The 16,509-nt window shown below is 45.2% G+C and overlaps 1 protein-coding gene across 1 annotated transcript in view; it reads right to left on the reverse strand.

The window, feature by feature from the left end:
- The window catches only part of CRACD (capping protein inhibiting regulator of actin dynamics), a 263,735-nt gene that overhangs the window by 147,132 nt on the left and 100,094 nt on the right, over positions 1-16,509 (reverse strand). Inside the window, exon 2 of the mRNA XM_069744446.1 lies at positions 11,358-11,487. The gene's annotated coding sequence lies outside the window, so the exon portion shown is untranslated. The remainder of the gene's footprint in view (positions 1-11,357; positions 11,488-16,509) is intronic.

A 16,509-nucleotide genomic window follows, 5' to 3' on the forward strand; every position in this document is an offset into this window, starting at 1 on the left:
AATAAACTTGTTACCCAGCAGTTGGCATTTCTATATCTGGATCCACACGACCACGGATAATTAAAGCACAATTGGACAGGAGTAGAGTTGAGCGACCTTGACCTTTTTAGAGTCGAGCCGGGTTTCGCGAAACCCGACTATCTCAAAAGTCGGGTCGAGTGAAATCGGCCGATTATGACGTAAAGTCGGGATCGACCGAAACACGAAACCCAATGCAAGTCAATGGGGCAGCATAGTCGGCAGTGAGTGGTGGCCAGGAAAACACCTAGAGTGCCCATTTTAATGTAAAAACCATCCATTCTTCTTAATGAAGCTTGTCAAGCGTAATTTACCTTATAATAATTGGAAGGCATTTGAAATTGGGGGTCATTTGGCTAAAGTTGTGGTGGGTAGGGCTGGTTCAAGTAATTAGTGGGCCCAGGAAATCTGGACCACGTCACGGCAGTGGAGCAGGGAGAGGTAAGTATTTCAACTTTGCAAGTGCTGTGAACCTGAGCAAGCAGGGGGGGCCCACTTGTTGGCATTGGCACTGGCACAGGGCCCCTCAAAGTACAGCGGTGTGTTTGCACGGCGGGGGCGCCTCCCACCGGCAGCAACACTTTTGCGTACTATGAGAGGCCCTGTGCCAGTGACGTCGCCAACTAGTATTCCTCCCCCCACCTGATGAAGGAACCTGCACTTTCATCTGCACCTTCCTCTTTGTCCCCGTGTAAGGTGGTATGGTATGCGGGAAGAGCAACCTGACTTTCAGCAGGGTCACAATGTTGTTGTGTAGCATGCACGGGGAATGTTGCGTTATGGGTCAATGTACCAGCAGACTCATCTATCACTGGCTGGGCAATGGGCACGATGAAGTGGAAACACAGATATAGGCCCAAAGAATAAAGTGGGCTAAATGCAGTTCAAAATTGGTAACACAGGAATAACCAGGGGGCATTGCAGTGGAGGACAACTGGAATGAGAGGCTGACACAGAGAGTAGGGCCAAATCAGTAAGTAGTCGAAATGCAGTTCAAAATTGGCAACCGTAGTAAACAGGCGGCACAGCTTTGTTCAGTGGAGGAGAACAGCAAGGAGTGGCAGACACCGATAATAGGCCCCAACCCAACTAGTAGGCCAAATGCAGTCTAACATTAACAACTACTTAACGAGAGCCTGAAAATGGAATTTCAGGACAGGAAACCAGGAGAACAGAAAGGAGTGGCAGACACCGATAGTAGGCCCCAAACCAACTAGTACGCCAAATGCAGTTGTTCCATTTAACCACAATTTAATGAGAGCCTGAAGATAGAAGCTCAGGAAAGGCAACCTGGGGAACACCTTGGAGTGTAACACACCATCTCTCTCCACCCCATACCCATTTTGTAGGCCTAATGCAGTGTACTTTTCTACAACTACTAAACGAGAGTCGGAAGACCGAAGCAATGGCAAGGAAACCTGGGGAACACCTTGGAGTGTAACACACCATCTCTCTCCACCCCATACCCAATTTGTAGGCCTAATGCAGTGTAGTTTCCAAGAACTACTAAACGAGAGCCGGAAGATCGAAGCTCAGGAAAGGCAACCTGGGGAACACCTTGGAGTGTAACACACCCTCTCTCTACACCCCATACCCAATTTGAAGGCCTAATGCAGCGTAGTTTCCAACAACTACTAAACGAGAGCCGGAAGATCGAAGCTCAGGAAAGGCAACCTGGGGAACACCTTGGAGTGGAACACACCCTCTCTCTACACCCCATACCCAATTTGAAGGCCTAATGCAGTGTAGTTTCCAAGAACTACTAAACGAGAGCCGGAAGATCGAAGCTCAGGAAAGGCAACCTGGGGAACACCTTGGAGTGTAACACAACGTCTCTCTACACCACGGAAGGGCTGATTCTTAGGAAGGAAGGCTGTTGGAAATAAGCATTGCGCGTCCGAGGGTGATTATATTCTTATTAGGTATATACTCACCCTCGGACGCGCCCTGCTTCTTTATTTGGAATGAATGTTTATTTGCAATGTGGTGTTGACTTTCTCTATTATTTTGGTAATTAATGATTTTATTATTTTCATTGTTTTGCATCTTCTCGGCAATAATATAAAGAAGACGCGACAGGACAACACTCGGTGGATGCCATATGTGTGTTTTCAATTGAAAAAACCTTTCAGTTAACTACTTGCAGGAGAAAGTAATTGTAGCTGGTGGCCATTTTTAGTACTGTACCAGATTTTAGTTGTGTGTTTGTTTTTAATGTTAAAATGTCTGCATTTGATATCTCACCAGTATTTTCTTTTTTATAAGCAAAATACTTTTTTTTTATTTTATGATGTTGGTTCAAGGGGTACACGGGCAGCAGTAGACAGGTCAGTGGAGGCCTAGTGGAAGGAGGGACCGCAGACAGGCTTCGAAGCCCTAACATAATAAATTGGGCTGCCTGTAGGCAATTTAAAATTGGTTCCAGGGGAACACGGGCAGCAGTAGACAGGTCAGTGGAGGCCTAGAGGAAGGAGGGACCGCAGATGCGCCAATGTTTCCCCCATACCAAATTTGTAGGCCTAATGCAGTGTAGTTTCCAACAACTACTAAACGAGAGCCGGAATATCGAAGCTCAGGAAAGGCAACCTGGGGAACACCTTGGAGTGTAACACACCCTCTCTCTACACCCCATACCCAATTTGAAGGCCTAATGCAGCGTAGTTTCCAACAACTACTAAACGAGAGCCGGAAGATCGAAGCTCAGGAAAGGCAACCTGGGGAACACCTTGGAGTGGAACACACCATCTCTCTACACCCCATACCCAATTTGAAGGCCTAATGCAGCGTAGTTTCCAACAACTACTAAACGAGAGCCGGAAGATCGAAGCTCAGGAAAGGCAACCTGGGGAACACCTTGGAGTGGAACACACCATCTCTCTACACCCCATACCCAATTTGAAGGCCTAATGCAGCGTAGTTTCCAACAACTACTAAACGAGAGCCGGAAGATCGAAGCTCAGGAAAGGCAACCTGGGGAACAGCTTGGAGTGGAACACACCATCTCTCTACACCCCATACCCAATTTGAAGGCCTAATGCAGCGTAGTTTCCAACAACTACTAAACGAGAGCCGGAAGATCGAAGCTCAGGAAAGGCAACCTGGGGAACACCTTGGAGTGTAACACAACGTCTCTCTACACCACGGAAGGGCTGATTCTTAGGAAGGAAGGCTGTTGGAAATAAGCATTGCGCGTCCGAGGGTGATTATATTCTTATTAGGTATATACTCACCCTCGGACGCGCCCTGCTTCTTTATTTGGAATGAATGTTTATTTGCAATGTGGTGTTGACTTTCTCTATTATTTTGGTAATTAATGATTTTATTATTTTCATTGTTTTGCATCTTCTCGGCAATAATATAAAGAAGACGCGACAGGACAACACTCGGTGGATGCCATATGTGTGTTTTCAATTGAAAAAACCTTTCAGTTAACTACTTGCAGGAGAAAGTAATTGTAGCTGGTGGCCATTTTTAGTACTGTACCAGATTTTAGTTGTGTGTTTGTTTTTAATGTTAAAATGTCTGCATTTGATATCTCTCCAGTATTTTCTTTTTTGTAAGCAAAATACTTATTTTTATATTTTCTGATGTTGGTTCCAGGGGTACACGGGCAGCAGTGCCCTGTTCAGTGTAGTAGTAGTTGAAAGAATGGACCGCAGACAGGCATCGAAGGCCTAAAATAAAAAAATTGGGCTGGCTGTAGGCAATTTTAAATTGGTTACAGGGGTACACGGGCAGCAGTGGTGTGGTCAGTGGAGGCCTAGTGGAAGGAGTGACCGCAGACAGGCATCGAAGGCCTAAAATAATAACACATGGCTGTAGGCAATTTTAAATTGGTTCCATGGGTACACGGGCAGCAGTGGTGTGGTCAGTGGAGGCCTAGTGGAAGGAGTCACCGCAGACAGGCATCGAAGGCCTAAAATAATAACACATGGCTGTAGGCAATTTTAAATTGGTTCCAGGGGTACACGGGCAGCAGTGGTGTGGTCAGTGGAGGCCTAGTGGAAGGAGTCACCGCAGACAGGCATCGAAGGCCTAAAATAATAACACATGGCTGTAGGCAATTTTAAATTGGTTACAGGGGTACACGGGCAGCAGTGGTGTGGTCAGTGGAGGCCTAGTGGAAGGAGTGACCGCAGACAGGCATCGAAGGCCTAAAATAATAACACATGGCTGTAGGCAATTTTAAATTGGTTCCAGGGGTACACAGGCAGCAGTGGTGTGGTCAGTGGAGGCCTAGTGGAAGGAGTGACCACAGACAGGCATCGAAGGCCTAACATAACAAAAATGTCAATACAATGGTATTGTCAGTGGCAGGCATTGAAGGATGTCAGCGCATAGACTAAACATTGGTGGAGCTGTGAGATAATTTTGCAAGTGGTAGAGCACTGTTTGAGCTGGGGTGGGGGGAAACTGTCTTGTGGCCGGCGGTACAGGCCCAGGGCCCCTCATATTACAACGGTGTGTCTGACGTTGGGTGCGCACCACCACCGCCAGAGACACTTTATTGTACTAGGAGGGACCCAGTGGCAGTGCCGTCGACCAAAAGCGGGCTCACCCACCTCTTCAGACAAACTGCACTCTCACGGGTGCTGTCGCCAAGTGTCGATACCACGGCCCCGTGTGGGGAGTTTGGCCATTTAGTGAGGTGTAAACATGTCGTATGCTGGACAATCAGGTGCTGAAAATTACGAGATTGGAAAAGGCATTCAGAATAGTCCACAGGCAAGACCTTTTCATAGGAAAGCTAGGTGTCAGCCGGGCAAGGTGGGGCAAAAGATTTCGAAATCCAGTTGTGGTTCATTTTAATGAAGGTTAGATCATCTACATTTTGGGTAGCCAGACGAGTCCTTTTTTCTGTTAGTATTGAACCTGCAGCACTGAATACTCTTTCTGATAGGACACTAGCTGCCGGGCAAGCAAGCTCCTGCAATGCATATTCTGCCAATTCTGGCCAGGTGTCTAATTTTGATGCCCAGTAATCAAATGGGAATGACGGTTGAGGGAGAACATCGATAAGGGATGAAAAATAGTTTGTAACCATACTGGACAAATGTTGTCTCCTGTCACTTTGAATTGATGCTGCAGTACCTGTCCTGTCTGCGGTCATAGCAAAATCACTCCACAACCTGGTCAGAAAACCCCTCTGGCCAACGCCACTTCTGATTTCTGCCCCTCTAACTCCTCTGGTCTGCTGGCCCCTGCAGCTCGTGTGAGAACGATCACGGGCGCTGTGTGCAGGGAATGCCAGAAGCAAACGGTCAACAAGAGTTGATTGTTTGGTTGCTAATATTAGTTCCAAGTTCTCATGTGGCATTATATTTTGCAATTTGCCTTTATAGCGAGGATCAAGGAGGCAGGCCAACCAGTAATCGTCATCATTCATCATTTTAGTTATGCGTGTGTCCCTTTTGAGGATACATAAGGCATAATCCGCCATGTGGGCCAAAGTTCCAGTTCTCAAATCTGCGGTTGTGCTTGGTTGAGGGGCAGTTTCAGGCAAATCCACGTCACTTGTGTCCCTCAAAAAACCAGAACCCGGCCTTGCCGCGCCACCAATTTCCAGTGGCCCCGGAAAAGCTTCCTCATTAAAAATATAATCATCCCCATCATCCTCCTCGTCCTCCTCTTCGCCCGCTACCTCGTCCTGTACACTGCCCTGGCCAGACAATGGCTGACTGTCATCAAGGCTTTCCTCTTCCTCAGCTGCAGACGCCTGATCCTTTATGTGCGTCAAACTTTGCATCAGCAGACGCATTAGGGGGATGCTCATGCTTATTATGGCGTTGTCTGCACTAACCAGCCGTGTGCATTCCTCAAAACACTGAAGGACTTGACACATGTCTTGAATCTTCGACCACTGCACACCTGACAACTCCATGTCTGCCATCCTACTGCCTGCCCGTGTATGTGTATCCTCCCACAAAAACATAACAGCCCGCCTCTGTTCACACAGTCTCTGAAGCATGTGCAGTGTTGAGTTCCACCTTGTTGCAACGTCTATGATTAGGCGATGCTGGGGAAGGTTCAAAGAACGCTGATAGGTCTGCATACGGCTGGAGTGTACGGGCGAACGGCGGATATGTGAGCAAAGTCCACGCACTTTGAGGAGCAGGTCGGATAACCCCGGATAACTTTTCAAGAAGCACTGCACCACCAGGTTTAAGGTGTGAGCCAGGCAAGGAATGTGTTTCAGTTGGGAAAGGGAGATGGCAGCCATGAAATTCCTTCCGTTATCACTCACTACCTTGCCTGCCTCAAGATCTACAGTGCCCAGCCACGACTGCGTTTCTTTCTGCAAGAACTCGGACAGAACTTCCGCGGTGTGTCTGTTGTCGCCCAAACACTTCATAGCCAATACAGCCTGCTGACGTTTGCCAGTAGCTGCCCCATAATGGGAGACCTGGTGTGCAACAGTGGCAGCTGCGGATGGAGTGGTTGTGCGACTGCGGTCTGTGGACGAGCTCTCGCTTCTGCAGGAGGACGAAGAGGAGGAGGAGGGGGTGCGAACGGCTACAGCCAATTGTTTCCTAGACCGTGGGCTAGGCAGAACTGTCCCAAACTTGCTGTCCCCTGTGGACCCTGCATCCACCACATTTAACCAGTGTGCCGTGATAGACACGTAACGTCCCTGGCCATGCCTACTGGTCCATGCATCTGTTGTCAGGTGCACCTTTGTGCTCACAGATTGCCTGAGTGCATGGACGATGCACTCTTTAACATGCTGGTGGAGGGCTGGGATGGCTTTTCTGGAAAAAAAGTGTCGACTGGGTAGCTCGTAGCGTGGTACAGCATAGTCCATCAGGGCTTTGAAAGCTTCGCTTTCAACTAACCGGTAGGGCATCATCTCTAACGAGATTAGTCTAGCTATGTGTGCGTTCAAACCCTGTGTACGCGGATGCGAGGCTAAGTACTTCCTTTTTCTAACCATAGTCTCATGTAGGGTGAGCTGGACTGGAGAGCTGCAGATCGTGGAACTAGCGGGGGTGCCGGTGGACATGGCAGACTGAGAGACGGTGGGAGATGGTATTGTTGCCACCGGTGCCCTAGATGCAGTGTTTCCTACTACGAAACTGGTGATTCCCTGACCCTGACGGCTTTGGCCTGGCAAAGAAACCTGCACAGATACTGCAGGTGGTGCGGAAAATGGTGGCCCTACACTGCCGGAAGGGATGTTGCGTTGCTGACTAGCTTCATTGGCCGAGGGTGCTACAACCTTAAGGGACGTTTGGTAGTTAGTCCAGGCTTGCAAATGCATGGTGGTTAAATGTCTATGCATGCAACTTGTATTGAGACTTTTCAGATTCTGTCCTCTGCTTAAGGTAGTTGAACATTTTTGACAGATGACTTTGCGCTGATCAATTGGATGTTGTTTAAAAAAATGCCAGACTGCACTCTTTCTAGCATCGGATACCTTTTCAGGCATTGCAGACTGAGCTTTAACCGGATGGCCACGCGTTTTGGGCAAGATACGGGCCCGGCAGATGGAACCTGTTGCGATGTTGATGCCTGCTGCGGCCCCTCCTCCTCCGCTTCAGAACTGCTGCCGCCTGCACCCTGTTCCCCCAATGGCTGCCAATCGGGGTCAAGAACTGGGTCATCTATTACCTCTTCTTGTAGCTCGTGTGCAACTTCGTCTGTGTCACCGTGGCGGTCGGTGGTATAGCGTTCGTGATGGGGCAACATAGTCTCATCAGGGTCTGATTCTTGATCAGCACCCTGCGATGGCAATGTTGTGGTCTGAGTCAAAGGACCAGGATAGTAGTCTGGCTGTGGCTGTGCATCAGTGCACTCCATGTCAGATTCAACTTGTAATGGGCATGGACTGTTAACTGCTTCACTTTCTAAGCCAGGGACGGTATGTGTAAAGAGCTCCATGGAGTAACCCGTTGTGTCGCCTGCTGCATTCTTCTCTGTTGTTGTTTTTGCTGAAGAGGACAAGGAAGCGACTTGTCCCTGACCGTGAACATCCACTAACGACGCGCTGCTTTGACATTTACCAGTTTCACGAGAGGAGGCAAAAGAGCTAGAGGCTGAGTCAGCAAGATAAGCCAAAACTTGCTCTTGCTGCTCCGGCTTTAAAAGCGGTTTTCCTACTCCCAGAAAAGGGAGCGTTCGAGGCCTTGTGTAGCCAGACGACGAACCTGGCTCCACAGCTCCAGACTTAGGTGCAATATTTTTTTTCCCACGACCAGCTGATGCTCCACCACTACCACTACCCTCATTACCAGCTGACAATGAACGCCCCCGGCCACGACCTCTTCCACCAGACTTCCTCATTGTTTTAAAAACGTTAACAAACGAACGGTATTTGTTGCTGTCACACAACTTACACGGTGAGCTATAACTTCAGTATGATTTAGCTACCCCTTTACAGGTGGGTGAGACCACAACGAAAATCAGCCACAATGTTACACACTCTGTTGTTGTTGGCAACAAATGAGATGGCACACACGCAGGACTGTCACTGAAGCGCAAATGTAAATATTTATCTCCCACTGATTTGTGTTTGTTTTTTTTAAAAGGGAGACTTCAGAAAAAAAAAAAATTAAAAAAAAATTATTTTTTACAGAAGAATTTATAAAACAAATAAAATGAAATGATTGTTTCAGGGAGAATTTAGGAAAAAAAAAAAAAAAAAAGGCTTTGTAGGGCCCACTGAGTGAGAGAGGACGCACACAGGAGTCAGGAGTGGCACACAAGCCCAGAGGCCAATATTAATCTCCCACCGATTGATTTAGTTATTTTTTTTGGTAGATTTTGGAACCCAAATCAAGCAAAAAAATTAATAGGCTTTCTATGACCCACAATTGGGGAGAGAGAGAGAGATGGCACACCCAGGAGTCAAGACTGGCACACAAGCAGAAGGGGCAATATGAATCTCCCACAGATTTTTTTTTTTTTCAGGGAGACTTGAGAGAAAAAAAAATACAAAAAAAAAGATTTTTTTCAGGAATAATTTAGAAACCAAAGAAAATAAAATGATTGTTTCAGGGAGAATTTAGAAAACAAATAAAACAAAAAATAGGCTTTCTAGGGCCCACTGAGTGACAGATGACGCACACAGGAGTCAGGAGTGGCACACAAGCCCAGAGGCCAATATTAATCTCCCATTTTTTTTTTTTCCAGGGAAAATTTATAAACCCAATAAAAAAAATAATAATAAATAGGCTTTCTATGGCCCACTATCTGAGAGAGAGAGATGGCACGCTTAGGACTGGCACACAAGCCCAAAGCCCAATATTAATCTCCCACTGATTGATTTAATGATTTTTTTCAGGTAGAATTTAAAACCCAAATCAACCAAAAAAATAAATAGGCTTTCTATGGCCCACTGAGTGAGAGATGGCACACACAGGAGTAAGGAGTGGCACACAAGCCCTGAGGCCAATATTTTTCTCCCACTGATTGATTGATTGATTTTTTCAGGTAGAATTAGGAACCCAAATCAACCCAAAAAATAAATAGGCTTTCTATGGCCCACTATTTGTGAGAGAGATGGCACGCTCAGGACTGGCACACAAGCCCAGAGGCCAATATTAATCTCCCACTTTTTTTTTTTTCCAGGGAAAATTTATAAACCCAATAAAAAAAATAATAATAAATAGGCTTTCTATGGCCCACTATCTGAGAGAGAGAGATGGCACGCTTAGGACTGGCACACAAGCCCAAAGGCCAATACTAATCTCCCACTGATTGATTGATTGATTTTTTAAGGTAGAATTATGAACCCAAATCAACCAAAAAAATAAATAGGCTTTCTATGGCCCACTATTTGTGAGAGAGATGGCACGCTCAGGACTGGCACCCAAGCCCAGAGGCCAATATTAATCTCCCACTTTTTTTTTTTTCCAGGGAAAATTTATAAACCCAATAAAATAATAAAAAAATAGGCTTTCTATGGCCCACTATCTGAGAGAGAGAGAGAGATGGCACGCTTAGGACTGGCACACAAGCCCAAAGGCCAATATTAATCTCCCACTGATTGATTTATTGATTTTTTCAGGTAGAATTTAGAACCCAAATCAAGCAAAAAAATTAATAGGCTTTCTATGGCCCACTGAGTGAGAGATGGCACACACAGGAGTAAGGAGTGGCACACAAGCCCTGAGGCCAATATTTTTCTCCCACTGATTGATGTTGTGATTTTTTCTGGTAGATTTTGGAACCCAAATCAAGCAAAAAAATAAATAGGCTTTCTATGGCCCACTGAGTGAGAGATGACACAGACAGAGATGGCACTCTAGCAGAAATGTCAATCTTAATCTCCCACCAAAAAAAAAAAAAAAAAAAAAAAGGAACTGTCCTTCAATTACTATCTCCCTGCAGTAATCTCAGCCAGGTATGGCAGGCAGCAATAAGGAGTGGACTGATGCACAAATTAAATAAAAAGTGTGGACAAACAAACAAGATAGCTGTGCAGAAAGGAAGGAACAAGAGGATTTGTGCTTTGAAAAAAGCAGTTGGTTTGCACAGCGGCGTACACACAGCAATGCAGCTATCAGGGAGCCTTCTAGGGCAGCCCAATGAGCTACAGCGCTGAGGAAAAAAAAAAAAAAAAGGAGCTTCCACTGTCCCTGCACACCGAAGGTGGTGTTGGGCAGTGGAAATCGCTACAGCACAAGCGGTTTGGTGGTTAATGGACCCTGCCTAACGCTATCCCTGCTTCTGACGAAGCGGCAGCAACCTCTCCCTAAGCTCAGATCAGCAGCAGTAACATGGCGGTCGGCGGGAACTCCCCTTTATAGCCCCTGTGACGCCGCAGACAGCAAGCCAATCACTGCAATGCCCTTCTCTAAGATGGTGGGGACCAGGACCTATGTCATCACGCTGCCCACACTCTGCGTTTACCTTCATTGGCTGAGAAATGGCGCTTTTCGCGTCATTGAAACGTGACTTTGGCGCGAAAGTCGCGTACCGCATGGCCGACCACGCACAGGGGTCGGATCGGGTTTCATGAAACTCGACTTCGCCAAAAGTCGGCGACTTTTGAAAATGTTCGACCCGTTTCGCTCAACCCTAGACAGGAGAAGTCACATAGCGAAACACTCAGTGCATGGGCAAGAGCGGGGAGTGAGTGCAATTCACCAGCAAAAGTAAAGGAGATACCAGGCCAATGATCATAGAAAGGTTGGATCTGCTGCTGTGCTTTTGCTCATGTACAAAGCCGACATAAGCCCTTCTTTTTATGTAGACGTAATGGACCCAATTCGTCAATAAGACCAGAGCAACAATCAACAGCTCAGTGACAGTACCAGATGGCAGGAATACACTGATAATGGTCGCATTTGTATCTGCCATTCTGCTATCCTGTAATCCCATCATAATCATTTACCTACCGCAGAATATTGGAAACTTCTCTGAAGCCTCGCAGTTTGCTCTCAATGGCCGCTGGTCAGTGATATTGCGGGACACACATCCTCTGATAGTTGCATGGACCGATCCGTATCACCTCCCCTTTTAAAAGATCTAAATAAAAATAGAGGCGATTAGTCAGTGGTCCTCCTGCCGTATGATCCTCACTGTACAGTGTAATATACAACATAGCTGCATTAGTCATTAGACTATGTAACCAGAGTTCAATCATAAATTAATTACATTTCCTAAAAAGATTCAAATGCAGAAACTGACTTTACATCATCTTTAAAAAAAATAACATTTTCCCATTTTGCTAGCTGTGTCAGACTTACAAATAAGATGAAGTGATTGTGCTGTAATTGGCAAAAATGGTCTTTTCAACCTAGGTGTTTGGTGCACCCTCGCCATTGTTGAGCAGCTCAGTGCACCTCCCCACCTAATTTCCATCGCTCTCTAGATGGAAAACAAATAATCTTTGTGCCCTGCTGTAGACATGGCAAAGGGGAGAGGCTCCTGCTGCAGCCATTGTGTCTTAAAGTCAGACAAAAGATAGTGAAGAGGAGGAGAAAACAGACATGGCTGATTTTTTGGGGAAACCGACAAGATTTCTTTATATTTGTCTCAGTTTTCAATGCAATAGAAGACAAAATAGTATGAAAGAAAATTAATCCATTAAGAAAGGAAGTGCTGGGCCTGGCATCTTTTTTTGTAATAAATAATAATAATCTTTATTTTTATATAGCGCTAACATATTCCGCAGCGCTTTACAGTTTTGCACACATTATCATCACTGTCCCCGATTGGGCTCACAATCTGGAATCCCTATCAGTATGTCTTTGGAATGTGGGAGGAAACCGGAGTGCCCGGAGGAAACCCACGCAAACACGGAGAGAACATACAAACTCTTTACAGATGTTGTCCTGGGTGGGATTAGAACCCAGGACTCCAGCGCTGCAAGGCTGTAGTGCTAACCACTGCGCTGCCCGTATGCTCTCTTTGAATATTCATATAATTTCCTTTTGATAAGTTATCGATTTGATATTATTTATTTATATAGCACCTTTAATTCCATGGTGCTGTACATGAGAAAGGGGTTACATACAGGGTTATAGATATCATTTACAGTACACAAATTTATGATGACAGATAGGTAGAGAGGGGAGAGGACCCTGTCATTGCGGACTTACATTCTACGGATATCAGTGGACGTCCGTCACCCTGCACCTTCCCCGATCAGCTGCAGGCAGATCTGGTGGCCAGGTGTAAACACTGGACATAGTTTCACAGCTTGGAGAACCCCTTTAAGGCCACGGTCACACTTTTAGTCTTTGGTAAGTTTTTTACCTCAGTATTTGTAGGCCAAAACCAGGAGAGGCATAATCGGAGGAAAAATATACACCGTGTGCAGAATTATTAGGCAAGTTGTATTTTGATCACATGATACTTTTATACATGTTGTCCTACTCCAAGCTGTTCAGGTTTGAGAGCCAACTACCAATTAAGTAAATCAGGTGATGTGCATCTCTGTAATGAGGAGGGGTGTTGTCTAATGACATCAAAACCCTATATAAGGTGTGCTTAGTTATTAGGCAACTCCCTTTCCTTTGGCAAAATGGGTCAAAAGAGAGATTTGACAGGCTCTGAAAAGTCCAAAATTGTGAGATGTCTTGCAGATGGATGTAGCAGCCTTGAAATTGCCAAACTTTTGAAGCGTGATCACCGAACAATCAAGCGTTTCATGGCAAATAGCCAACAGGGTCGCAAAAAGCGTATTGAGCAAAAAATGCGCAAAATAACTGCCCATGAATTGAGGAAAATCAAGCGTGAAGCTGCCAAGATGCCATTTGCCACCAGTTTTGCCATATTTCAGAGCTGCAACGTTACTGGAGTAACAAAAAGCACAAGGTGTGCGATACTCAGGGACATGGCCAAGGAAAGGAAGGCTGAAAAACGACCACCTTTGAACAAGAAACATAAGATAAAACGTCAAGACTAGGCCAAGAAATATCTTGACTGACTTTTCAAAGGTTTTATGGACTGATGAAATGAGAGTGACTCTTGATGGGCCAGATGGATGGACCAGAGGCTGGATCAGTAAAGGGCAGAGAGCCCCACTCCGACGCCAGCAAGGTGCAGTACTGGTATGGGCTGGTATCATCAAAGATGAACTTGTGGGACCTTTTCGGGTTGAGGATGGAGTGAAGCTCAACTCCCAGACCTACTGCCAGTTTCTGGAAGACAACTTCTTCAAACAATGGTACAGGAAGAAGTCGGTATTTTTCAAGAAAAACATGATTTTCATGCAGGACAATGCTCCATCACATGCCTCCAACTACTCCACAGCGTGGCTGGCCAGTAAAGGTCTCAAAGAAGAAAAAATAATGACATGGCCCCTTGTTCACCTAATCTGAACCCCATAGAGACCCTGTGGTCCCTCATAAAATGTGAGATCTACAGGGAGGGAAAACAGTCCACCTCTCGGAACAGTGTCTGGGAGGCTGTGGTGGCTGCTGCACGCAATGTTGATCGTAAAAAGATCAAGCAACTGACAGAATCTATGGATACAAGGCTGTTGAGTGTCATCATGAAGAAAGGTGGCTATATTGGTCACTAATTTTGGGGGGTTTGGTTTTTGAATGTCAGAAATGTTTATTTCTAAATTTTGTGCAGTTATATTGGTTTACCTGGTGAAAATAAACAAGTGAGATGGGAGTATATTTGTTTTTTATTAAGTTGCCTAATAATTCTGCACAGTAATAGTTACCTGCACAAGCAGATATCCTCCTAAGATAGCCAAATCTAAAAAAAAAAAAAAAAAACACTCCAACTTCCAAAAATATTAAGCTTTGACATTTATGTGTCTTTTAGGTTGATTGAGAACATAGTTGTTGATCAATAATAAAAATAATCCTCTAAAATACAACTTGCCTAATAATTCTGCACACAGTGTAATAGAAACATGTCACCACTTCTGTATTTATCACCCACTCCTAGTTTTGGCTTATAAATACTGAGGTAAAATACTGACCAAATACTGAACGTGTGAATGTGGCCTAAGGGGCATGCTGACAATGAAAGGCCTAAGAGACCCAAGTAATTGGTTGTAAAAAAAAATAAAATGTAAAACCACTGTTTGGATTACATGTCTGATCGTCTATTAGTCTTTATTGGTACATTCATGAATAATTTCAATATGTTATGCCATCCATTTCCTCTGACAGACTGTACTCCTATATATTTGCCTAAATTCACACCATGTTACTTAACCATGTCCGGTGTATATGTCAGGAAAGTATCCTACAGTATGTCTGGACATGAGCAGACGTTAATGGCCCCATGTGATTCCCTGTCCTCTTGTAGTAGCTGTACCCAGTGTAGGTTATGCTCCTGCAGCCATAACTGTAGAAAAAGTGCTATAGACTACACTGCTCACTAGGACAACAAGCAGCCAAAAAATGTTATAATACAGATTATTTAATGTTAAGGAATGGTAGATGTAGTGTCCCACATCAGGGTTGATTTTTGGCTGCTGCAAAGAAACTTACAGAAGTTTGCGGTGCTTGGCAAGAAAAGATGCATGTGGACTATGTAAGGTAAGGAATAGTGATGAGCGAGTGTACTTGTTGCTCGGATTTTCCCGAGCACGCTCCCGATCAACTCATCACTAGTAAGGAAATGTTTTTGGACATTCTATTTCAAGCATATCTGTCAGTGTAATAGATTCTTTTATTGTACTAGTACCTGCTAGTTTGTATTTCTTGTACTTCTGAAAAAACACCATCATTTTGCCACATAGTGTACTATGTAATGCAGTGCTAGGACCAAACGCAGTGAAATGGCAGTGACCCAAGCAAGTTCAAAGAAACGTTCCTTTATTGTGTTACTTCACACAGTCTATTAGCAATACACTGTAAACGGCTTCTTCAACCAGGCCAAAGGAAAATTCACAGTACACGGCTTCTTCACACAGTCCATCAGAAATACACAGTAACCGGCTTTAATTTGCAGTCCCTACACAGGCCGGACTTCCCTCTGTCCAGTTTCCCTTGGGCGACCGCCCGCCGATACCAAGCCTCTTTACTCACGCCGTGCACCTCACGCTATCCTCCGGATTGCAGCCTGGCAAACAAGACAGCCCGGGACACAGAGTGTCAGTCCCCTTGGTTCCTCTTGCCTCTGTGTTGCTCCACACAGAAAGAGCTCTGCAGACATCTGCTCTTCCAAACCAACACTGACACACCTTCCCCTCTACTACAGGGCTTTTAATCATTCACTGCTTCACCATTCTAATTACAGCCACACCTGTGTCTGCAGTATGCCCTCATGGCCTCACTAATCCTCCGTGTGCATTCTGGAGAGCACAAACAGTGCCCCCTAGCTGTAACAGGGGTCACTGATTCACATATCCTCCCCCCTCTTCATACCTGTGGGGTTGAACATTTGTTACCCCGTATGGGCGCGAGACAGGGCATCAGTATGCCCCTGTGACGTCCCCGCTCGACACTACACTCCCTGACAGAAGTTATGTCGCTTATCCATGTTATGTAAATAAAATCTTATAACCTGACGTTAAATTCATCCATTGGTTGTATAAATTATTCTTTTGAAAGCTGAAACCCTCCGAAATGGGGTTTAGGTTAAGAAAATAAATTGGCATCAATGCAGATATATTGCTTAGTTAATGGACACAGAATAGTCAGATTTTGGCAAGACAAACGTTTTATCGCCCACAGAAAGTAATGTGATATTCAAACAAATAATTAACTTAAAATACAAATATATGTTGCATAACATTGGTGAATGAAGTTGTGCTGCTATTAGAGTCATATTTAATATTTTGTGTCACTTCCATGAGCTTGAAGGACTGCATCCATGCGGTTCAACAATGATTCATACAATTTATTAATGAAGTAATCAGGAATAGCAAAGAATGCAGTCTTACATGCCTCCCAGAGTTCATCTAGATTATTTGGTTTTGTCTTCCAAGCTTCCTCTTTCATCCTACCCCAAACATGCTCAATGATGTTCATGTCTGGTGACTGGGCTGGCCAGTCCTTGAGCACCTTGATCTTTTTTGCCTGGAGGAACTTTGTTGTAGAGATGGATGTATGAAATGGAGTACCATCCTGCTGC

This window comes from Ranitomeya imitator, chromosome 1 (genome assembly GCF_032444005.1).
Source record: "Ranitomeya imitator isolate aRanImi1 chromosome 1, aRanImi1.pri, whole genome shotgun sequence".
Lineage (NCBI taxonomy): Eukaryota > Metazoa > Chordata > Amphibia > Anura > Dendrobatidae > Ranitomeya > Ranitomeya imitator.